Below are 26,518 nucleotides of genomic sequence, written 5' to 3'. Positions count from 1 at the left end.
AACAGTGTGAGGGCACAGCAAGGAGGGAACAGTATGCTGAGGAGGGAGAGTGTGATGAAGGGGCACAGTATAGAGACTGGGCCCTATAGGGGGAACACAGTGTGAGAGGACAGTGTGAACAGGGGGCCCAGTATGGTAAGGAGAGGACAATGTGGAGAGCAGGTACCATAAGAGGGGTAGAGTGTATGTCATATTTTGTGCAGGGAGCATTGTAAGAGTTAGGTTTATTCAGGGGCTCAGTGTAGATATTTTTATTCAGGAGCATTATAATGACACTGCTATCTTTAAGGGCATCGTGTCGGGATGTGCTGCAGAAGACCGGAGAAGATGGAAGTCTGCAGAGGCGAGCTGTGGATGAGAAAACTCATCATGGCGTCTGGCAACATGAAGAAAAGAAAGAAAACGACTCTAATCAGAGAAGACGTCTCAGATAAGATACCTGGATGTAAATGTTCATTTGTGATACTGCCTGCGTCTATCAGTACTGTGGTTCCTGTATGGTCCGCAGTCTGATGATTACTGATAACAACTCCCAGTATCTCTATTGTTAATTACATACTGGGAGTTGTAGGTTTATGCGATACAAAGATATATGGGGCTGACCTGACAATACAAATGATGGTGGTTCCGATGATGTATTCATGTAGTGATGTGTTTGTGCGCGTCGGCGTGTTTGTGCGCGTCTGCATGTTTGTACGTATCTGGAATAATATGTATTTTTGTAAGATGCGTGTATGTAAGAGTCCATTGTGGTGTGTAATAACATTCATATGCTTGGGGCACCTTTACTAAATCTATTAGGAGTTAGGACTCTTTCACATGTGTTAGTGAATTCCATTTGTCTTTCCACATTTAGGAACAGACGAGTGAAATTTGCTAATCTTGTCATAATTGTCACCATTGGGATGTGCTTGTATGGAGCGGGTTCAGGAGCTGAGCCTGCTCCATACCCGGCAGATGTCGGCTGTGTTACATAGCCGGCATCTGCCTGTAACAGCAGTGTTCAGAGCTCGCCTTGATTGCTACTGTTTTGAGTATTTAAGTGCTCTTGTCAATCACTGACAGCGGCATTTAGATAGCACGATGGCCGGTGCTTGCAGTCATCAGCTCCCTTCAGCCCCCTGTGACGCAGTTGCAGGTTGCTGATGGGTTGCCAGTAGTGCTGAGTAAGCGTGGTCTGATAATGTGTTATCTCAGCATGCTCGGATGTTATCCGAGCATCTTGTAGTGCTCTGCTAATATGCTCGAGTCCCTGCGGTAACATGTTTTGCGGCGGTAGACAGAAGCAACACATGCAGGGATTACCTAACAAACAGGCAATTCCTGCATGTTTTGCGTCTGTCTACTGCCGCAAAACATGCTACCCCGGGGACTCGAGCATACTAGCAGAGCACTGCAAGATACTTGGATAACACCCGAGCATGCTGGGATAACACCTTATCAGACCACTCTCGCTCAGCACTTGTTGCCAGGTGCTTCTGCCATGTTAGCCATTCGATGAAGCTCAGCCTGAGGTTGGGCTCCATGGAAGATGTCACAATCAAGGTGCCAGATGTTATTGCAGCACGCTCAGTGTGGCGCCCTGCTGAGCACTGGTGCCACAGATCCCAGAGGGGTGCATGGATGGAATTCTCCCCAGTGGCCTTAATATATAAAGACACCTACACCCAAGTCCACTAGATGGAGCCCTGTCAGGTATATAAATACTGGGGGGTGGAGTTCAGGAAGTCAGTCAGTGGGAAGCAGACAGTCTGACACCATGCTGCGGCTCCAGACAAGCTGAAGTCTGTGTGACTGAAGGCCAGGCTAGGCCCAAGCTGCGGGCTAGTCTGGCCAGTGAGAGCCTGTAGCAGGCTAGAAGGCAAGTGAGAGTTCCTGTCAGGCACAGACAGGGACAGAACTCAGAGAGTCTGCTCAGGGAGTTTGCATGAGAGAGTCTGCAGACTGAGGAGAGTAAAGTGAAATGCATAGGGGGCAGAGGAGCATAACAGGCTCACCCCGAACCATATACCAGACACCGGGTCCGCGCCTACAGGGATCTTTATGACCAGTAGGAACAACCGAAATCCCTGGAGAACTACAAGTCCCAGGTTAACCAACCGCTGACCACAGCAACAGAGTTAGGTACCAATAAGGCTCCAGCGACCAGGAATAGTGGGAACCAGGAGAAAACCCTACCGCCAGGTCAGTAGGTAGAAGAAGGAAGCAGTAAGCAAGCCAGGCCTAGCTCCAGGCAGGCCCGAAGCTTAGAGAGTAAAAGACACAGATCAAGAGGCCTTACACCCGCTCACTGGGGAGAGTCCAGAAATGTACCCTTCGCCCTGAGTGCCCTGGACCGTAGCTGCATCACCACCAGTAAAGGTATTGAAGTTTGCCCTTGTGTGTGTGCCTGTACTTCCTCTGGGACCGTCCTGCCATCTCTCTCCTGCTTCCACCATCTTTCTACACCTCTACACTGTCCTGAGGCCTGCTCCACCTGTGGGGAGCCGTCCCATCATAGCTGCCCCTAACATCAGCCTCAGTGGGCTGCCCCAGCGCTGGTAACCTCTTACCAGAATCCACAGGTGGCGTCACGAATAATCCCAAAAAACCCCATATAATAGAAGTTCCCCATTTCACTGACCGCCCTTGGTCACGGACCGGGCCAGCCACCGTGATATCCTCCAGCAACCAGAGGCCCGGCTGCCGAGTACCCCATGGCCCAGGGGGCCCGTCAACTGTAATGTCTCCCTCCTTGCACCGACCCTATAACAGGAAGCAAGTGGCGACAGGGAGAATAAAACGTAATTTTCTCCGTGTAGCCAACGCTTTTCCATTAAGCCGTCTAACGAGGCTTTAAACCCTATTTACCTGCAGATTACCCCTATATCTGCAGATAAATAGCATTTTTCATTTGTGCTGCTCCCCTGAATAATGTATTTTTGTTTTTTCTTAAACCGTCTTATGGTTCTAGGCATATGTTTTTATTTTAGTTAGTGCTAATATTTATGGTCTTTACCAGGGGAAAGTTGCTTACAAAATAATAATGCAGAGCAGTCCAAAGACATGCCCTCAAACAATCCTGTGAGCTACACCCCCTTGGTAAAAAACATAAAAATTAGCACTAACTAAACAGGCCCATATTTATGGAAAAGTATGTTGGATTAAAAACAAAACAGATTTCTTAGGTGAGCAACAAGAATAAAATCTGAAAAAAATCTGGCCAATTTTGACCTGGTGACTAGTTCTCTTTAAATGTAACCTGTCAAGAAGATCATAGCTTGAGCATCATGAATATGACTTGTCCAACAATCATGTTGGGCTAAGTTTGCTTCTGCCACATTTTAGAAAAATGTTGCAATTTTATGTAATGATTATTTAATGAAAAATATCCAGAGTGTGACATATTTCAGTCAATGCTCAACTCTATTGACATGTATCGGATTGACCGGTATTCCCCTACATGTGGAAAGTGAAGTGAGTTTTCTCTGAATTAAAATAAAAAACCTTGGAAACATAGAGAATATTACAATCTAGGGAAATCATTTAACCATTGACTATCTTGACATTTATCAGGTATTTTTAACTGTATGAGGTTATAAATTCCTTTTAAAGGAAACCTGTCATCAGGTGTTCCGTATAAAAGCCATTGCCACCATGCTCTTCAACCTTTTAATACATTTCTAACAAGCCCACTATACTTCCTAGTCAGAGCCGTATACCTTAAAAAACATTCAAAGTTGCCCAGTGCTGCAGTCTAAAGTGCACTGAGTGGTCCAATGGGCATCTCCTTACCACCGTGCTCGACGCCCTCTCTTTGCCTTGTAATGCCATCTCTATAAATTATGCTGATGACATCTTTTAATTCATCCACATCGCTGGCAAAGCCTCATGTCTGCACATGCACAAGCTAACTGCTGGCTGTGTACATCTATCATAGGTGGGGGGGTGTGACTAGGCAAAGAGGGAACGCTGAGCACGGTCCAGAGATGCCCATCAGATGGCTTGATACACATTAGAATGCAACATTGGACAACTTCAAAGCTTTTTTAAGGCTACGTTCCCACAATGAGCTTTTGGTGCATTATTGAACCTGCGCATATGCTGCATCAAAAACGCAACTTCTTACAGTTCCAGGAAAGTGGATGGGATGTATAGAAATATCATGGCCACTGTGCTTCTTTTTAACACAGTGTAAAATAACTGTGTGTTTCAAATCTGCAGCATGTCAATTTCTCATGCGGGTACCCTGAATTTTCTGTGTGGAATTTCTCCATAGACTTGCATTAGGTGAAGAAATTCTACAGGTAAAAAACGGACATGCGTTTTAAGTGTGTTTCCTCAGCGGAAACGCTTCAAAAACACATGTAATCCGCACATAAGTATGTCACAAAGTTTTGTCAAAGCCAAATACCAGGAATTATCAAAAAAACTAAGCAGCTTTATTTAAAGCATGACATTGTGGCATCCCAGGAGTCCAGTTGCCAAAGTGGCATTGCCTCCCTCACAAGAGGAGATGCCATGCCTGGAAGCAAGCTGGGGTCCACTAGTCAGGTATACTAACATGCAACATGTTCCTGGCTCCAGACCAGCAAGGGGAGCTCCTCCCCTTAGCAACTTGGATCTGGAGGCGGGGTTAGACTTAGTGAGAGGAGTTTAAGTCAGGTCGTTAAAGAGGAAAGACCTAGGGAGTGGAGCTACACGGGAGTTCACCCCTGAGGATAGGAGCATGGAAGAACCGGACACCAGAGTCCGAGGTTGTGGGGCACCGAAGGCCCAGCAGCAGAAACCGGAGGGCAGGATACTGCAGGTCTCCTGGCCCCACCAGACACCCGGAGGCTCAGCAGCACTGCAGGGCCCAGCACCGCCATGTGGGAGCGACGCATCAGCAAGGCCCGAGCTGCCTGCCATACGGGTGAGCACAAGGACGTTGTACTCAGGGACGACAGCCACAGCACAGCTACAAGCAGCAGGGCCAGAGAGATTAGTGCAAAAGGGAAGGCCTACTACTCCACCTGGCGAGGTGGATTCCTTACTTGCTTCCAGGCTGCCCGGACTTTCACTTCTAGCCAGCACCCGTGTCCCGGTCTGCCTAATCACCGCAAGTAAACATAAGAGGAAACCGCCATTGAGTTGTGGACTGATTATTAACTGCACCATCACCACTGCACTACACCGCCCAGCATCATCTACTTCACTACAACATCTACACTGCCCTGGAGCTAAGCTCTACCTGTGGAGAGCCAAACCAACTCTGCTGCATTAAACACCAGCTTCAGAGAACCTGCGCTGCAGCGGTGGCTACCTATAGCTGCATACCACAGGTGGCGTCACGAATTGCATACAGAAAAGACTATAAAATTCCCCTTTTTACTGACCGCCCTGGGTCACGGACCGGGTCACTGCCACTGTGACATCTCCCCAAGCAACGACCGGCCCGGCACCGAGTACCCCACGGCCCAGGGGGCGCGTCAACTTGGCGTCACGAACAGGATTCACGAAGCCCGGTATAACCGGGTCCTGTGTGCCATAGACTTAACTAAATGGTGTTATCACGTGGTTTGCCGCCCGCCGAGGGGAAGCAAGAAGCCCCGATCCGGAACCGCCGGGTAAGAGATCCTTCCGTCTGCAGAGCAGCATACTAGTACGTCAGCAGACACCCAGGCCCTGGCTGAGGTTCACTAGGGGGAGGAAGATGCCCAGCATGGGAGAGAATTCAGCCATGAGCACGGCCGCCGCCACTGTAATGCCGTTATCAATGCCATATATACCGGGGGCGGCGTGGTTGCCCCAGTACTCAGGTGAGTCGCACACCCTGAACGACTTTGAGGAGAGACTGCACAGTTTGCTTAAAGTGTACCCCCTGTCTGAGGAGCAAAAAGTCAGCATCCTCATAGGACAGCTAATCGGTGCAGCCCAGAGAGATGTGAAGTTCTGGCCGGGCAGGGACAAAGGCACTGTCAAGGAAATACTTGCCCGGTTGAAGGATACCTTTGACACCCGCACCGCAGGAGAAATTAAAATGAAGTTCTATGGGTGCAAACAAAGGGTGCAGGACAGTGTACAGGACTATGCTCTAAACCTGCAGGAGGTGCTGCGGGCCATGAAACAGGTAGACCCCGACAGTGTGCGAGATGAGGACAGATTGCTGACTGAGCAGTTTATTGAGGGGCTCCTGTCTGGCGCTCACAGGACACAGCTGCGCATTATGGCACTGCAAAACACAGATTTGGACTTTGCGCAATTTAAAGACCGAGCAATCCGGGTGCTGCGGGAACCAACCCCAGGCGGCACTGCACCCCTCCGGCGTCCAGCTATCACATACCACCAGGAGGTGGCGTCCTTTCCCCCAGCACCTGTGGAGGCTGATGCGCAGACTCTAGACAATGACCCGTCTGCAGACCTACGCCTTCAGGTAAAGGAGCTGACCAAAAGTGTGGCTGCGTTAACCAAAACCATGCAGGCCATGCAAGTGTCTCCAAAGGAAAAGATCCAGCTGGCTTCCAGTCCAGATGATGTCCCGTGGCGGCGACAGAGAAGAATTCCACCGACCAGAGGGAGGAACAGCGATCGCTACGACCAGGACGGACAACCCATCTGCCGCCACTGCCGGAGCCGTGCAGTGTACATCTTGCGCAATGTATGCATTCTGTGAGCAACCGCTCGAGGATCCATACTGCTGCGAGAGATGTGAGCATATCGTGCACTTGGAAGCCCAAATTCTGGATCTAAGTGCTCAGATAGCGGTACTGAGGAGCATCGACAACATGGAACGGAGTTTGCTGCTCACCGAGCAGACACTCAATGGGTCAATACTGGGGGTGGAGCATAGAGGGGAAGTGCAGGCTGAACAGGCAGGGAGCTGGATAACAGTTAGGAGGGATAGAGGGAAGAAGTATAGGAAGGCTGGTTCAGAACCGGCATTATTGGAGCACGACAGATCCTCTGACCGCCGGGGGAGTGTATGCTCCAGTAATGAGGGGGAGGGGGGAAGTGTAGGGCAGGCAAGACAGGTTCTGGTAGTGGGTGACTCTATTATTAGGGGGACAGACAGGGCAATCTGTCACAAAGACCGGGATCGCCGAACGGTGTGCTGCCTCCCTGGCGCTCGAGTCCGGCACATCGCGGATCGGGCTGACAGGTTACTGGGTGGGGCTGGCGAAGACCCAGCGGTCATGGTCCACATCGGCACCAATGACAAAGTGAGTGGTAGATGGGGGGTCCTTAAAAATGATTTCAGGGACCTAGGTAGGAAGCTTAGGGCAAGGACCTCCAAGGTAGTTTTCTCAGAAATACTACCAATCCCGCGAGCCACACAGGAGCGCCAATGGGAAGTTAGGGAGGTGAATAAGTGGCTAAAGAGTTGGTGCAAGGCAGAAGGGTTTGGGTTCATGGAGAACTGGGCCGACTTCGCGGTCGGCTACAGGCTCTACCGTAGGGACGGGCTGCACCTCAATGGGGAGGGTGCAGCGGTGCTGGGGAAGAAGATGGCTAATAGGTTGGAGGAGTTTTTAAACTAGAGACGGGGGGGGAACCAAGGAAATAGGTGGGATGTGAGGCAAGCAAGGGGGAAGGGGAGAAGTGAATATAATGAGGGTGGAGAGGGGGGTGGGGATAGTACAGTTAGATCATTAGAGAAGAATAGGATGCTAAATAACCCCAAAGTTTTATCTTGCATGCTGACCAACGCAAGAAGCCTGACCAATAAGGCGGATGAGCTGCAGGCGCTTATATCGGAGGAGAGGTATGACATCGTAGGTATAACAGAGACTTGGCTAGACGATAGCTACGACTGGGCGGTAAATTTATTAGATTATAGTTAATTTAGAAGGGACCGGAAACAGGGGAAAGGCGGAGGAGTCTGCTTATATGTAAAGTCATGTCTAAAACCCAGACTAAGGGAAGATATAGGAGAGGGAGAAGAGGGGGTCGAGTCCATGTGGGTAGAGATAGAGGGGGCAAAAAATAATAATAAAATATTACTAGGGGTCTGCTATAAGCCACCAAATATAACAGAGGAGAATGAGAATCTGCTATTAGGACAAATAGACAAAGTAGCAAAACATAATGAAGTGATTGTAATGGGGGATTTCAACTACCCGGATATTGACTGGGAAACAGAAACCTGTAGATCTCAGAAAGGAAAAAGGTTCTTGACAAATATTAAGGATAATTATCTCTCCCAACTAGTGCAGGAACCAACGAGAGGGAAGGCCATGTTGGACTTAATATTGACTAATAGGCCTGATAGAATAACTGAGGTACAGATAGGGGGGCACCTAGGTAATAGCGACCATAATATTATCGACTTCAAAATGCCCTTCAGTAGGGTTATCAATAAGGGAACAACAAAAACATTAAACTTTAGGAGGGCGAAGTTTGATCAGCTGAAAGAAAGCCTTCAACTTATTGACTGGGACAAAGTTCTTAATCAAAGGAATACGAATAGTAAATGGGAAACCTTCAAAAGAATTCTGAATACTCAGTGCGAGAGATATATACCGTATGGGAATAAAAGGGCCAGAAATAAGAGGAAACCAATATGGTTGAACAAGGGGCATTAAATAGCAAAAAAGAGGCATTCAAGAGATTAAAACAGGAAAACAGTAAGGAAGCACTAATGTGTTACAAGGAAAAAACGAGAACCTGTAAAAAACAAATAAATAGCGAAGGAGGAAACAGAGAAACGTATTGCTAGGGAAAGTAGATCAAATCCCAAACTGTTCTTTACGTATATAAATAGTAAAAGGATTAAATCGGATAATATTGGACAGATAAAAAGTGAGGAAGGCAAAATCATAGAGAAAGATGAGGATAAAGCTAATCTATTAAATAAATTTTTTTCGACAACTTTCACAAAGGAAATCGAACTAACAGGAGAAATGAGAAGTGACAAACTTAATCCTCCACTAAGTATGACAAATCTAACCCAAGCTGGGGTACAGAAACGCCTCAGTAACATTAAAATAAACAAATCACCAGGACCTGATGGCATACACCCACGGGTACTAAGGGAACTAAGTAATGTGATAGACAGACCGTTATATCTTATATTTAAGGACTCTGTTGAGACTGGGTCTGTGCCACTTGATTGGCGACAGACGAATGTAGTGCCAATATTCAAAAAGGGAGCGAAAAGTGACGCCGGAAACTATCGGCCGGTGAGTCTGACGTCCGTTGTGGGCAAAATTTTTGAAAGCTTCATTAAAGAGGCAATTACGGAGCATCTTGATTCATGAGGAATCGCTCCTGCCAAACAAACCTGATTGACTTCTACGAGGAGGTTAGCTCTCGAGTAGATCAGGGGGAACCAGTGGATGTCGTGTATCTCGACTTCTCAAAAGCGTTCGATAGCGTGCCACATAATAGGTTGGTATACAAAATGAGAATGATGGGGCTGGGGGAAAATGTCTGCAAGTGGGTAGCTAACTGGCTAAAGGATAGAAGGCAGAGGGTGGTTATAAATGGAATATACTCAGATTGGGTAAGCGTCACTAGTGGGGTGCCACAGGGGTCTGTACTAGGCCCAATTTTATTTAATATCTTTATTAACGACATAGTCAACGGGATAAATAGTAAAATATCAATATTTGCAGATGACACAAAGTTATGTAAAACAATTAATACAAAAGAGGATAGTGCAGACCTACAGAGGGATTTGGATAAGCTGGGTAGGTGGAGCATTAAATGGCAAATGAGGTTTAACGAGGAGAAATGTAAGGTCATACATATGGGAAGGAAAAATGGAAGTCACCAGTACTCACTGAATGGGAAATCATTGGGGAATTCAGAGATGGAGAAGGACTTGGGCATCTTGATTGATAGCAAACTAAATTGGAGTGCCCAAAGTCAGGCCGCTGCTGTAAGGGCAAACAGGGTAATGGGATGTATCAGAAGAGGTATAGCTGCAAAGGATGAGAACATTGTTCTTCCACTGTACAAAGCACTGGTCAGACCACACTTGGAATACTGTGCTCAGTTATGGGCCCCAATATATAGAAAGGATATAAATGAACTTGAAAAGGTACAAAGGAGGGCAACAAAATTAATAAAGGGAATGGAGGGACTGCAATACCCAGAGAGGTTGGCAAAACTAGGACTATTCAGCCTGGAAAAGAGAAGGTTGAGGGGGGACATAATAAATGTGCACAAATATGTTAGGGGACAGTATAGAGAACTTGCCCGGGATTTGTTCAAAAGGAGGGATATTACGGTAACAAGAGGGCACTCACTAAGACTGGAAGAGAAAAGGTTTCAGCACCAGCATAGGAAGGGGTTCTTTACGGTAAGAGCAGTGAGAATATGGAATTCACTGAGTGAGGAGACGGTAATGTCGGATTCACTACACCAGTTCAAGCGGGGACTGGATGCATTTCTAGATACCAGGCAGATTTCAGCATATACTTAAAAATAAAATAGTAGGTTGATACAGGGATTTATTCTGACTGCTGGTTTCAGAGTCGGGAGGGAATTTTTCCTCAGGTGAAGATTGGCTAAATCATTTGGGGTTTTTGCCCTCCTCTGGATCAACTTTAGCAATTACAGAACTAACAGGTCGAACTTGATGGACGCAAGTCTTTATTCGGCTTTACAAACTATGTTACTATGTTGCTATGTTAAAGGCGGGGCACTACGCATGATTCTGTAATTTAAACGAGCAACCCCTGGGGCAGAGGGCCAACCCCCAGGAGTAAGGTGACCAGGCCCACAAAGCTGGTGAGACAAGTACGTGGGAGGACGACCGGTCCTACTTGTCGTGCTTGATGGCATCTCGATGAACGCACTGCTGGACACTGGGTCCCAGGTGACAACGATGCCATATATCCTTTATAAACAATACTGGACTGATTCAGACATTACCCGCCGTCCAGATGAACATCTTAGTATCTATGCCAGCAATGGTCAGGCCTTGCCTCAGGTGGGGTATAAAGAGGTGACTATAAAAGTTGGCAAAGTAGAATTGCCATCACAAGGATGTTGTTGATAATGATCGCCGAGAAAGTCACCCTATGATAACCTTAGGCACCAATGTGATAGAAAATTGTCTTGGAGAAATTATTCTTTTGTTGCAACAGGTCGCAGAGACTGCCAGTTCCAGTCAGCAACGAGTTCTGCAGAAGGAGATCAGAGCCCTGATGAAAAGACAACAGGTAGAGCTGTCTGGTGGAGAAGTTGGCAGTGTCAGGATGAGTGATCCATTCCCCATTGCATTGCCCCCTAGGAGTGAAATGTTAATATGGTGTCGGGCAGCAATCGGTCTCAGGGGTCAAGATTATCAGGCCCTGGTAGAACCCGTGTACTCTGATAGTAGGCCCACCATCTTGACAGCCAGGGGTGTAGTCGATGTCCGCAAGGGGAGAGTACCGATACGCATCCTGAATTGTGGGGAGAAAGAGGTCCATTTACCCCGGTATGCTACCTTTGCTAAGCTGTTCACTGTCAGTAACAATGCAATAAATGCAGTGGAATCCTTGCCTCCGTCCAAACCGGCGGAGGATAATGGCTCCAAGGGGCAGATGGAGGATTGGTGTCAGAAGCTGCAAGTGGGCACTGACTCCACCCCTTTGCACCGAAAGCATGGAGTATACCGGGTGGTCCAAGAATATGAGAGAGTCTTCAGCAAACACCCACTAGACTTTGGGCAGGTAAAAGGGGTCCAACATCATATCCCCACTGGAGATCATCTGCCCATTAAAGAGAGGTACCGGCCTGTACCCCCAGCTCACTATCAATGTGCCAAAGGAATGTTACGGGAGATGAAGGAGGCTGGGGTGATAAGAGATAGTTGTAGCCCCTGGGAAGCTCCATTAGTTCTCGTTAGAAAGAAAGATGGTACAATGAGGATGTGTGTTGATTACAGGCAGATTAACCGCATTACACATAAGGACGCCTACCCATTACCCAGAATTGAGTAATCGTTAGCAGCATTGAGATCAGCTAACTCTTTCTCCACTTTGGATCTCACCAGTGGGTACTGGCAGGTTCCTGTGGCAGAGGCGGAAAGAGAAAAGACCGTGTTTACAATACCAATGGGCCTCAGCGAGTTCAACTGCATGCCATTCGGGCTCTGCAATGCCCCAGGAACCTTCCAGCGGTTAATGGAGTGTTGCCTAGGACACAAAAACTTTGAAACTGTTCTGCTGTACCTAGATGATGTAATTGTCTACTCAAAGACATATGAAGACCACCTGGAGCACCTGGCCGAGGTGTTCGAAGCCCTATCTGGTTATGGCCTGAAGGTAAAGCCGTCCAAGTGCCACCTGTTGAAGCCTAAGGTGCAGTACTTAGGTCATGTGGTAAGCGCCGAAGGTGTAGCACCAGACCCTGAAAAAGTCACCGTGATCAAGGACTGGCCAAGACCCTCCACTATCAAGGAAGTGCGGCAGTTCCTTGGGCTGGTGGGCTACTAAAGGAGATTCATCAAGGGTTTCACCAAGATAGCGGCACCCATGCAGGACCTCTTAGTGGGCCAGTCCAAGAAGGCCAAGAACCCGAAACCTCCGTTCAAATGGGGTAAACCAGAAGACGAATCTTTCATTCGACTGAAAATGGCTCTTACTGGAGACGAAGTCCTGGCCTACCCCGACTATGGCCAACCATTTGTACTCCATACGGATGCCAGCAACATAGGATTGGAAGCGGTGCTGTCCCAGGTACCACAGGGCAGAGAGAGAGTGATTGCCTACGCCAGCAGGAAGCTCCGGCCAACGGAAAGGAACCCCGACAACTAAAGTTCCTTTAAGTTGTAGTTTTTAGCCATAGTCTGGGCTGTAACAGAGCGCTTCAAACATTACCTCGCCTCCTCCAGAATTACAGTCTTCACAGATAACAACCCGCTGACGCACCTGGAGACTGCGAAGCTTGGTGCCCTAGAGCAACGATGGATGGCCCGACTGTCTAACTACGAGTTTACCATCAAGTATCGGGCGGGGCATAAAACCACTAATGCTGATGCACTGTCCAGGATGCCCAACTTGCCAGATGGGGGAGAAGACCTGGAAGATCTGGAGGAGATAGAGCTACCCGCTTTCCATCTTCACGGGGTGACCCAGTGCTCCCACTGTGTGAGGGACAAGCGCTCCGCCAGCAGAGAGGCCACGTTCAACCCATTGCCCCATCATGGATGGGCAGAGATGCAGCATAGCGACCCAGCCGTCCGCCTGGTAAAGGAGTTGCTGACACAAGCTGACTCACATCCTGATCCAGATGCTCCACAGGAGACCCAACAGTTGTGGAAGGAGAAGGGCAAACTGTTCATCTACGAGTGAAAGCTGTGTCGAAGAAGTATCAACTCCCGAACACACAAACTGGTCTGGCAGGTAGTAGTCCCGAGGCGGGATGCGCCAATGGTCTTAGAAGCGTACAACGATGGAGCAGGACACTTCGGGTGGAAGAAGCTGGAAGTCCTGCTACACGAGCGATTCTACTGGGTTGGCATGAGGAAAGCTATCAAGAGATGGTGTCGAGAATATGGTCCATGCAACCTGAGAAGGAAAGAACGTGAGAGCCAGAGGGCTCCCCTGCAGCCCATAATCACCAAACAACCACTTGAACACTGGACCACGTGAAGCTAGCCCCAAGCCGGTCAGGCTATGTCTATGCTCTCACCATAGTAGACCACTACTCCCGGTTCTTGGTAGTAGTGCCAGTGAAAGACCAAACGTCTCAAATGGCAGCCAAAACGTTCCAACAGCACTTTTGTCGCCCACACGGTTACCCTGAATGGGTGATTACCGACCAAGGTCCAGCCTTTGAAGCAGAGGTGTTCCAGGAATTCTGTAACTTGTTCGGCTGCAAGAAAATAAGGACGACGCAGTATCATCCCCAGACCAATGGGTTGTGTGAGAAGATGAACCAGGTGGTAATAGACCTGTTGAAGTTGTTGCCCCTTGAAGAACGTAGCCTGTGGCCAGAGAAGTTAACAGATTTGGTGTTCTATATAACCACATCCCGGTGAACTCCACCAACTGAACACCCGCTTACTTGATGAGAGCAAGACCTGGTAAGCTACCCATCGACTTAGACATGGGAGTCTTAACACCTGAGACGACATTGCCAGATGCAGATTGGGATACAGAGCGGCAGCAGCAATACCGCAAGGTGCAAGAGTGTGTTGAGAAAAGTTTGTCCCAGGCGAGACAGAAGCAAGAGAAAACTTACAATCAGCATGCACCTGCAGTCCCCTTGTCACCTGGAGAACAAGTACTCAAAAGGAAGAGACGAGTCCACAAATTAGATGACCAGTGGGAGGTTGAGCCATACACCGTCCTACCCTCAAATTATGATAACACCAAAGTGTGCCTCATCAGTAAGGATGGAGGAGAAACTTCAGCGGCAGTCTCAAGAGATCACTTGAAGATATCTCCTGAACAGTTGAAACACACAGAAGAAGATCAAGGCAGCCCTCGACCCTCAGAAAAGTGGAGGAAACGGTTCAGACAGTCCTCGGAGAATTTCCCAGTCTTGGACGCAGGTGAACAAAGCCATTGTGGTGCCTGTCCTAACCTTTCTCCAAGCGGCCTCACCGGAAGCTGCAGAGGCTCCAGAACATCTGGAAGACCAGTCGGCCTCAGAGACAGATGCTTCATCAGCAGCAGATCAGGAGTAGAGATGAGCGGTGTTCGACTAGAACTGTTCGCCAATCTCAAATTCGAGCTGTTTTGGGCGGTGTTTGAGTTGTTCGACGAACCCGAACGATTTGCAAAAAATTCGGCTGTTCGAGGTTATGTTCGATAACTGTTCGTGCACCAAAAGCATGTCCTGCATGTCTGGCGCTATTTTGAGCACCAATCATGCAGGGATTGCCTGCCACTCACTGTAATGCCACAGCCATGGTGGTTATGGCATTACAGTGATTGCCCAAATCGATGGGAACAGTGCCAACAGTGAAACATGAAAAGCGACAATTCAGCAGCGGCATAGACCGGTACCCGACAATTTAGAACAGAAAGAATAGAGCATCACACATAGATTAGATAGATAGAAACAAGTCAGCCACATATATATGAAGTACAGTGACAGTGTTGCTTACTGTACTTGTCATTTAGTGTAAAGGATTTATCAAAAAAAATAATAGTGTTTTCATGCACCGTCTCTTTAAAAAAGCCGGCCGGCAATTCAGCAGCGGTACCCGACAATTTAGAATATAAAGAATAGAGAATCACACATAGATTAGATAGATAGAAACATGTCAGTCACATATATGAAGTACAGTGACAGTGTTGCTTACTGTACTTGTCATTTAGTGTAAAGGATTTATTAAAAAAAATAATAGTGTTTTCATGCACTGTCTCTTTAAAAAAGCCGGCCGGCAATTCAGCACCGGTACCCGACAATTTAGAATAGAAAGAATAGAGAATCACACATAGATTAGATAGATAGAAACATGTCAGTCACATATATGAAGTACAGTGACAGTGTTGCTTACTGTACTTGTCATTTAGTGTAAAGGATTTATTAAAAAAAATAATAGTGTTTTCATGCACTGTCTCTTTAAAAAAGCCGGCCGGCAATTCAGCAGCGGTACCCGACAATTTAGAATAGAAGGAATAGAGAATCACACATAGATTAGATACATAGAAACATGTCAGTCACATATATATGAAGTACAGTGACAGTGTTGCTTACTGTACTTGTCATTTAGTGTTAAAATAAAGGATTTATTTAAAAAAAAATTGGCGTGGGGGTCCCCATAATTTTAGGCTCTAGCGGAGGTTAAGCAGATGGCTGGGGCAGATGTTTGAAGCCTGGGAGGGGGGTAATACCCATGGAGCTTCCCAGACTACTAATATCAGCCCCCAGCTGAATACCTAGCCTTTACTAGCTATTAAAATGGGGGACCCCCCCCAAAAAATGACGGTGTTTAAATGTGGAGCCAAGATGGGTGATTGGTCGCAGCCGATATTTAAATTTGGCACCCAAATCGGTGATTGGTCGCGGGCAGCGCCTGCGACCAATCAGCGATTTTTAACACAAATGTCCGGACCTTTGTAACACCATGCGGATACTGTGGGGAGATCAGAGGCTAGGGTGTGAAGGGAGGACCGGGGAGCGGCGCTGCGGGTCGGGATACTTCTGCTCCGAGCGCCCGCTCATGTCCCGGGTTCTCGCAGCGGAAGTATCCGCACAGGCAGCGCCGCTGACATCCATGCGGCTAGGGCGTGAAGGGAGGACCGGGGAGCGGCGCTGACATCCAATTGGTCGCGGCCGCTATTTAAATGTGCCGCACAAATCGGTGATTGGTCGCCGTCTTGACCGCGACCAATCACTGATCTTGCCGCCAAAGTTAAACACTACTGTGCTGATTGGTCGCGGACGCTGCCCGCGACCAATCACCGATTTGTGCGCCAAATTTAAATATCAGCCTCATGCACGTCACTGACAGCGTGGGAAAATTCTCCTGCACTCAGCGCTTCAGCGTGAGAATTCTCCCACGCTGTCAGTGACGTGCATGAGGTGAGCCGAGCTCATTGGACATGACCTCGGCTCATCTTTATGCCATCACAGCCAGACACTGAGGAGCGCAAGCAAGCCTGCGCTTCTCAGTGTCTGCGGGATGACAGGCTGGATGGCAGCGTTCTGCTGCGGTCCAGCCTGTCATCTCGATGTAACAGAGCTGAAGCTGTCGTGGGAACCATGGAAAGGTAAGGATGATGTTGGTTTATTATTTTACTTTTATTGCAGGAGATCGTTGGCTTCAGCTGGAATGGGCGTGATGGTAAGTATGGTTTAATTTAGAACAATAAAGAATTGTGTGTTTATTTCAATTAAAGGACTTTATTCTGGGTGTTTGTGTTTTCTTTTAACTTTGACTATGGGGTTAGTAATGGGGGTGTCTTATAGACACCTCTCCATTACTAACCTGGGCTTGATGTCAGCTGGCATTATAAGCTGACATCAACCCCAGCCCTATTACCCCACTGCCACCGCTACAGGGCAGTGGGAAGAGCGAGGCTAAGTGCCAGATTTGGCGCATCCTATGGATGCGCCATTTCTGGGACAGCTGACGGCTGGTGTTTCTAGCCTGGGAGGGGGCCAATATTCATGGCACCCTTCCTGGGCTATTAATATCAGCCCCCAGCTGTCTGCTTAGCCTTTGCTAGTTATTTAAATAGGGGGGACCCCACGTCATTTTTTTGGGGGGGTCCCCCATTTTAATAGCTAGTAAAGGCTAGGTATTCAGCTGGGGGCTGATATTAGTAGCCTGGGAAGCTCCGTGGGTATTACGCCCTTCCCAGGCTTCAAACATCTGCCCTAGCCGTCTGCTTAACCTCCGCTAGAGACTAAAATTACGGGGAACCCCACGCCAATTTTTTTTTTAAATAAATCCTTTATTTTAACACTAAATGACAAGTACAGTGATCAACACTATCACTGTACTTCTTATATATGTGACTGACATGTTTCTATCTATCTAATCTATGTGTGATGCTCTATCTTTCTGTTCTAAATTGTCGGGTACCGAGGCTGAATTGCTGGCCGGCTTTTTTAAAGAGACGGTGCATGAAAACACTATTATTTTTTTAAATAAATCCTTTACACTAAATGACAAGTACAGTAACCAACACTGTCACTGAACTTATTATATATGTGATTGACATGTTTAGATCTATCTATGTGTGATGCTCTATTCTTTCTGTTATAAATTGTCGGGTACCGCTGCTGAATTGCCGGCCGGCTTTTTTAAAGAGACGGTGCACGAAAACACTATTATTTTTTTTAATAAATCCTTTACACTAAATGACAAGTACAGTAAGCAACACTGTCACTGTGCTTCTTATATGTGTGACTGACATGTTTCTATCTATCTAATCTATGTGTGATGCTCTATTCCTTCTTGTCTAAATTGTCGGGTACCGGTGTATGCCGCTGCTGAATTGCCGGCCGGCTTTTTTAAAGAGAGCGTCTTCTGAGCAGTTTGTCAGCTTTTGGACACCTTTGAAGGTGTTTTCTATGTGTTTCTATGTGTTTTTGTTTGCCTGCCATTGCTTTTAACGGTGTTCGACGGTGTTCTAAGGTGTTCGACGAACAGTTCGACGAACAGTTCCTCGAACATCCCGGTGTTCGACGAACCGAACCCGAACACTACGGGGGTGGCTCAACACTAATCAGGAGAATCTACCCTCTGCTAGCAGTGAACCTGTCGTACCCAGGATGAGCCAAATAATTCGTAGGAGATTACCCAGCCTACCAGTGTTACCTCAGACTACCTGTAGTGTAGTTCACACTGAACCCACCACTCCAGGGGTAGACACTAGGGACCAGGGTAGGTCAATGACAACAAATGTACTCCGTAGATCGACCCGGAGTACTAAAGGTCAGCTCCCTGTCCGCTGGAGGAACTAAAGTGTAAGAGAACTAAAGAGTATGTTATAAATATTTGTAATCGTTAAATAATGCTAATGATATATACTGTATAGTTGTTAAATTTATGGACAATCGGACCACAGAACTAGGTGTGGTCAGGACAATATTGAAAATAGTTAGTAAGTGGCCTAGAAAATAAACCGCAGGCGTGGCTGAAGACCAGGCCCACTGAAAGAGTGCTCTGAAGCCACGCCCAGGGACGATACACAAAGTGAGTTGATGCGGTTCCCACCAGCCAAATTTAAATTATCCGGAAAAAGACAATTCCCGGATTGTGGTGTAAAGACTAAGCGCCGCAATGACTGTTTTCAATCCTAGTTTGGTTTTTGTAATTTTTGACTTGCTACACTGTTTGTAATGTGAATTGTTGACTGTTAATTTTAAAAGGTATCCTCAATCCGGGAGTACTGAAGTTAACTAAGGGGGAATGTGGCACCCCAGGAGTCCGGTTGCCACAGTGGCATTGCTTCCCTCACAAGAGGTGATGCCATGCCTGGAAGCAAGCAGGGGTCCCCTAGTCAGGTATACTAACATGCAACATGTTCCTGGCTCCAGACCAGCAAGGGGAGCTCCTCCCCTTAGCAACTTGGATCTGGAGGCGGGGTTAGTTAGACTTAGTGAGTGGAGTTGAAGTCAGGACGTTGAAGAGGAAAGACCTAGGGAGTGGAGCTGCGCGGCAGTTCACCCCTGAGGATAGGAGCACGGAAGAACCGGACACCGGAGTCCGAGGTTGTGGGGCACCGAATTCCCAGCAGCAGAAACCGGAGGGCAGGACACTGCAGGTCTCCTGGCCCCACCAGACACCAGGAGGCTCAGCAGCACTGCAGGGCCCAGCACCGCCAAGTGGGAGCGACGCATCAGCAAGGCCCGAGCTGCCTGCCATACAGGTGAGCACAAGCACGTTGTACTTAGGGACGAGGGCCACAGCACAGCTACAAGCAGCAGGGCCAGAGAGATTAGTGCAAAAGGGAAGGCCTACTACTCCACCTGGTGAGGTGGGTTCCTTACTTGCTTCCAGGCTGCCCGTACTTCCACTTCTAGCCAGCACCCGTGTCCCGGTCTGCCTAATCACCGCAAGTAAACATAAGAGGAAACCGCCATTGAGTTGTGGGCTAATTATTAGCTGCGCCATCACCCCTTCACTACACCGCCCAGCATCATCTACTTCACTACAACATCTACACTGCCCTGGAGCTAAGCTCTACCTGTGGAGAGCCAAACCAACTCTGCTGCATTAAACACCAGCTTCAGAGAACCTGTGCTGCAGCGGTGGCTACATATAGCCGCATACCACAGGTGGCGTCACGAATTGCATAGATAAAAGACTATAAAATTCCCCTTATTACTGACCGCCCTGGGTCATGGACCGGTTCACCGCCACTGTGACATCTCCCCAAGCAACGACCGACCGGCACCGAGTACCCCACGGCCCAGGGGGCGCGTCAACACACCAACAAGAAACAAGAACTGCAGCATCAAAAACTCGATAAATATACTTTAAAAAAACCGCACACAAAAACACAATGAAAAAACAGTAGCAACTAGTGATGAGTGATCGTTCTCGCCACTACTCGGTACTCATCCGAGCATCACGGTGCTCAAAAAGCTCGGCGCTTGGTGAGTTTTTCCGGGTTGCTCAGGCGGGAACTTGGGTCCCCATTCTGCATGTTTGGCGCTCTTTAGAGAGACAATGAACATGCAGGGATTGCTTGCCAAGCACTGTAATGCCGTAGCCATGTTGGTTGTGGGCATTACAGTTATTGGCTGGCCGCACAGCGTCATCAGGTCTATATAAGACCTGGCACTGCTATGCTTGTCACAGTCTACCCCGAAATCAGGCAGAGTAGGGAGAGCTGCTGCTGAGTCAGGGAGAGATTTCCTTGTTTAGAGATAGTATAGGAATTGCACAACATACAGTGGGTACGGAAAGTATTCAGACCCCTTTAAATTTTTCACTCTTTGTTTCATTGCAGCCATTTGGTAAATTCTAAAAAGTTAATCTTTTTTCTCATTAAAGTACACTCTGCACCCCATCTTGACTGAAAAAAAACAGAAATGTAGAAATTTTTGTAAATTTATTAAAAAGAAAAACTGAAATATCACATGGTCATAATTATTCAGACCCTTTGATCAGACACTAATATTTAAGTCACCTGCTGTCCATTTCCTTGTGATCCTCCGTGAGATGGTTCTACTCCTTCATTGGAGTCCAACTGTGCTTAATTAAACTGATAGGACTTGATTTGGAAAGGCACACACCTGTCTATATAAGACCTTTCAGCTCACAGTGCATGTCAGACCAAATGAGAATCATGAGCTCAAAGGAACTGCCCAAGGAGCTCACAGACAGAATTGTGGCAAGGCACAGATCTGGCCAAGGTTACAAAAGGATTTCTGCATTACTCAAGGTTCCTAAGAGCACAGTGGCCTCCATAATCCTTAAATGGAAGAAGTTTGGGACCACCAGAAGTCTTCCTAGACCTGGCCGTCCTGCCAAACTGAGCAATCGTGGGAAAAGAGCCTTGGTGAGAGAGGTAAAGAAGAGCCCCAAGATCACTGTGGCTGAGCTCCAGAGATGCAGTAGGGGGATGGGAGAAGGTTCCACAAAGTCAACTATCACTGCAGCCCTCCACCAGTCGGGCCTTTATGGCAGAGTGGCCAGACGGAAGCCTCTCCTCAATTCAAGACATATGAAAGCCCGCCTAGAGTTTGCTCAAAACACATGAAAGACTCCCATGAGAAATAAGATTCTCTGGTCTGATAAGATGAAGATAGAGCTTTTTGATGATAATTCTAAGCTGTATGTGTGGAGAAAACCAGGCACTGCTCATCACCTGCCCAATACAATCCCAACAGTGAAACATGGTGGTGGCAGCATCATGCTATGGGGGTGTTTTTCAGCTGCAGGGACAGGATGACTGGTTGCAATTGAAGGAAACATGAATGCGGCTAAGTACAGAGATATCCTGGATGACAACCTCTTCCAGAGTGCTCTGGACTTCAGACTTGCCCGAAGGTTCACCTTCCAACAAGACAATGACCCTAAGCACACAGCTAAAATAACAAAGGAGTGGCTTCAGAACAACTTTACGACTATTATTGACTGGCCCAGCTAGAGCCCTGACCTACACCCAATTGAGGATGTCTGGAGAGACCTGAAAATGGCTGTCCACCAATGTTCACCATCCAAGTTGACAGAACTGGAGAGGATCTGCAAGGAAGAATGGCAGAGGATCCCCAAATCCAGGTGTGAAAAACTTGTTGCATCATTCCCAAGAAGACTCATGGCTGTACTAGCTCAAAAGGGTGCTTCAACTCAATACTGAGCAAAGGGTCTGAACACTTATGACCATGTGATATTTCAGTTTTTCTTTTTTAATAAATTTGCAAAAATTTCTACATTTCTGTTACTTTTCAGTCAAGATGTGGTGCAGAGTGTACTTTAATGAGAAAAAAAAATGAATTTTTTAGAATTTACCAAATGGCTGCAATGAAACAAAGAGTGAAAAATGTAAAGGGGTCTGAATACTTTCCGTACCCACTGTGTATCTATATATCAATCCAACTAACAGTCCTTCTGAGTAGTGTTGAGCCACCCCCGTAGTGTTCGAGTTCGGTTCGGTTCGTCGAACACCCGTGTGTTCGCCGAACTGTTCGTCGAACTGTTCGTCTAACACCTTCGAACACCGTTAAAACCAATGGCAGGCAAACAAAAACACATAGAAACACATAGAAAACACCTTCAAAGGTGTCCAAAAGCTGACAAACTGCTCAGAAGACACAACTAACACATGGAAAAGTGACAAGTACATATAGTCATGCGAAAAGAAAAGAGGTGGAGGAGTAAAAGGAGGGGGAGACACAGATATAGGCATGTCATGCCCTTCTAAAATCCAAAAAGTTAGAAGCCGACACGTTCAGTCCGCTCCTGCCCGTGCCACCTCCGTGTCGCCGGGTTTGTGCCAGAGCCGCGGTGAACCCTGACGGCCAGCCCCCCTCTCCCAATACTGGTGCCTGTCCGCTGGTGGGTCGAGCGAGCCCCCCTGTGGTGGAGGCAGCTCTAAGCTTTTTAATTTAAACTGTCTCTCTAATTTGAATGAATACACTTTAAATCCATTTACAAGGATCTATTGGAGGGCAAGTCTCATGCCAGCAGCCGCGTAATTCCAGCTCCAGTAGCGTCCACTAAAGCTGCTGCAGTTAAAAAGCTTTTATAAGGATCGAGCTCGGCTGTCCACCGCAAGGCATCCTACTGCCAGTCCCAGCCCCTATGCCTTGGGGTGCCTCCTGATGCTCTTCACTGAGTATCCCGTGGTCCCGAAGCATTTCCTTTGAAAAAATTACGTGTCCAAGCTACAGGTGGTGTAGCTTGCTTAACAGCCGGGATAATCCGCTGACTAGCAGACACTGCTACTAGGCACAAAGTATTTCCTGGGCTAGATGCAGTTAAAAATTTGTAATGAGATACTCTCGTTGGATGCTGAGAAAGCATTCCATAGAGTCTCCTGGCACGCCATATATGATTCTCTTAAAAAGCTTGGGGTAGGGGTCTAGGGGACCCTTTTATAGCCAAAATCACGGCCCTGTATCACAATACGTCACCTAGGCTGAAGATAAATGGAACTGTAGCACCCTGAGGGCTCGGTTGCTACAGAGGTATTGCACCTCACCCAGAGGTGTGATATCTCACTCTCAGGTAAGGATGGAGTGTGGATCAGGACCCGACACCTGCATGCATTACACCACATTGCCGTGGGGCAGGGCGACCAATATGCCTCTGAAATGGGCACGACAGTCCCTGTCCCTGGCTGGAGTGGGGGGAGGGAACACTGAGGAAGGGGAACCCTGTAGTGCAGGAGCAGGGAGGAAGCAGTTCCTGGGTGCATTGAGAAGGGAGTATAAAAGGTGGGCACCATCTTAGTTCAGTGCAGAGAAGTCTGAGCAGAAGTGGCAGGGAGCAGGGGCTCTGCATGAGCTCTGCTCCGGAGGCGGGCCTAGTAACAGAGGCCCAGGCCTGGAAGAGGGAGAAGGAAGGAAGAGGAGCGGAGAAGGCTCCAGGAACGAGGAATGAAGGGATCCCAGGGGTGCGGACGGGCGAGTCGCCACCACACGCCCGAATCCACCTGCGTGGAGGGGTCAGGCCAAAGGGGGACACCGGTCCCCGAAACTAGTGGAGGCAGGAAACGACCCTCAGCTAGAAACCGGAGGCTGTGACATTTTATGTGGCGCAGCCCCTCGCTACACCCGCTAGGATGAAGTGTCTTGGCTATAAAGAAGTATGTAGCTGATTCACAGTACACACGTGTGCGTGCTGATAAGGGCAAATTGAGGACTCTTTCCTACAGGCAATTACGTCAGGTTGAAAGAGCAGCGGCAAAAAAGCCTTGTCATAGCAGCAGACAAGTTTTTGAAGCTGCTTGTGCCTCCAACGTCCCCCGAACAACAAGATGCAGGGTCCTTCAGAGGTTTGCAGCTGTGCATACGCCATCCTGTCGACCTCCTCTATCCACTTCACACAAGCAGAAACGGCTCCAGTGGGCCAAACATTACATGAAGACTGATTTCAAAACAGTTTTGTTCACGGATTAGTGCCGTGCAGTGCTCGATGGTCCAGATGGATGGAGTGGAGGATGGCTGGTTGATGGACACCCCACGCAAACACGGCTACAGCGCCAACAAGGAGGAGGTGGAGTAATGTTTTGGGCTGGAATCATGGGGAGAGAGATTGTCGGCCCCTTTAGGATCCCTGAAGGCGCTAAAGATGAACTCCATAATGTATGTGGATTTTCTCAAACAGCACTTCCTGCCATGGTTCAAGAAGAAGAACCGTGTATTTCACAGCAAGATCATTTTTCTGCATGATAATGCACCATCTCATGCTGCACATAAAACATCTGCATCTCTGGCTGATATGGGCATAAAAGGGGACAAACTTATGGTGTGACCCCCATGCTCCCCTGACCTCTACCCCATTCAGAACCTTTGGAGCATCATTAAAAGGAGTGTCTATGATGGCGGGAGGCAGTTCACATCTAAGCAACAGCTCTGGGAGGGTATTCTGTCCTCATGCAAAACAATTGAAGCAGAAACCATCCAAAACCTGACAAATTCAATGGACGAGAGAGTTCAGAAGCTCCTTTCGAACAAGGGGTCCTATGTGAAAATGTAACATCACCTAGAATAAAGTTTTGAGTTGAAAACTGTTTGATTTCAGTTTCTAACAACCTGCTAATGCTTATAATTTCAAAAATGACCATTTTTTTGGTCTTTATTAAAATGAAAAGGTTGATCGAAAAGTTTGGGGGATCTAAGAGTGTGGCAACCCAGTAGTCATGATTACTTCGAATTCTGACAATATGAGGGTCATGCTGCAGGTAGTGCAGCAAGAAGGCACTTATGTGTCTTGCGCATCTCGGAGCCCCAAAATTATTTTCCGGGCTAGATGCAGCTAAAAATTATTTTTAATTTTAAATCTGGTGAAGCTTTAGTATAGTTGGCCTAATAGGATCAGTGCTGCACACTGCTACAAAGCCCAAATTATTTTCCAGTCAAGATACAGATAAACATGATTAGTAATTTGAAAGCTTAAAACGGTTGGTAGGGTGATTTTAACCAATCATCAAGCTTTTACTCTCCCCAGGATGACACAGGGGTAGAAAAGTCGTTTCGGATCCATGATTTGTTCATCTTTATGAACGTGAGTCTGTCTACATTATCAGTGGAGAGCCGCGTGCGCTTATCTGTCAGCACACCACCAGCAGCGCTGAACACACGTTCAGACAGAACGCTGGCTGCGGGGCATGACAAGATCTCCAAGGCGTAAGTGGCTAGCTCCGGCCATTTATCCAGATTGGAAGCCCAAAAAGAGCAAGGGTCCAGTGACACAGTCGTGGCTTCAATGTTTACTTGGAGATACTCCTGTACCATCGTCTCTAGGCGTTGACTATGTGTCAGACTTCTTGTCTCCTGTGGCCTTGCAAAGGATGGGCTAAAAAAGTGGTGAAATGATTCCGCAAAATTGATGTTACCAGCAGATACTGTGGTTCTGTTACGGTTTGAGTGCTGAACACTTGACGGTCCCACTGTTGGCAAGTTGGAACTGTGAGATTCACTACGTGCACCACTGGTATTTTGTGGAAAAGCACATGTAAGATTCTGCAACAGTCTCTGCTGATACTCCTGCATGCGTGCATCCCTTTCTATGGCAGGAATAATTTCTGCAAATTTACTTTTGTACCGGGGATCTAACAGTGTGGCAACCCAGTAGTCAGGATTATTTCTAATTCTCACAATTCGAGGGTCATGTTGCAGGTAGTGCAGCAAGAAGGCACTCATGTGTGTTGCGCATCCAGGAGCACCAAGTCCCTGTTGTGTTGGTGGCGAGGTAACAATCATGCTTCCTTCCTCTGTCCTCTCCCCCCAACCTCGCACAACAGAAATGTGATCAAGGTCTCCCTCATCTGATGAGTCTTCCATCAGTTCGTCCTCCACTTCTTCCTGGGCTCCTGCACCTTCCTCACTAGTTTGGCTGCTACCATGCGCCCTGGTAAAACCATCTCCCCCACCCTCACATGCCTGCCGCCTTGGTGCTGCCGACCGTCTGGACCTTGCAGATGTTAGCCCTTCCGCATACAACTCCTCCTCCTCTACTTCCTCCACCTCCTCTTGTGTCACCACCTGACTCCGAATTCTGTTTAACATGTGCTCCAGCATGTAAATCACCGGAATAGTCATGCTGATAATGGCATCGTCAGCACTAAACATCTTCGTCGCCATTTCAAAACTGTGCAGAAGGGTGCATAGGTCCCTGATCTGAGACCACTCCTCCAGCGTGATTTGCCCCACCTCTGAATCTCGTTGGCCCAGGCTATACGTCAGAACGTATTGCACCAGGGCTTGTCGGTGCTGCCACAGTCGCTGCAACATGTGCAGAGTTGAATTCCACCGGGTAGGCACATCGCATTTTAGCCGGTGAAGTGGCAGGCCCAACGACTTCTGTAGAGATGTAAGTCGCTGAGCTGATGCGAACGGCGGAAGTGAGCACACAGCGACCGTGCCCTCTGCAGAAGGCCATCTAGTCTGGGATAGTGGGCTAAAAATTGCTGGACAACCAGGTTCAACACGTGAGCCATACAAGGCACGTGTGTGACATTGCCCCGGCGAAGGGCCGCAC

The sequence above is a fragment of the Phyllobates terribilis genome, unplaced genomic scaffold (genome assembly GCF_046119375.1).
Source record: "Phyllobates terribilis strain yellow unplaced genomic scaffold, ASM4611937v1 Scaffold_3__8_contigs__length_932513732, whole genome shotgun sequence".
NCBI classification, from domain to species: Eukaryota; Metazoa; Chordata; class Amphibia; order Anura; family Dendrobatidae; genus Phyllobates; species Phyllobates terribilis.
The sequence above is the reverse complement of the archived record's forward strand: the minus strand, read 5'-3'. Positions refer to the sequence as shown.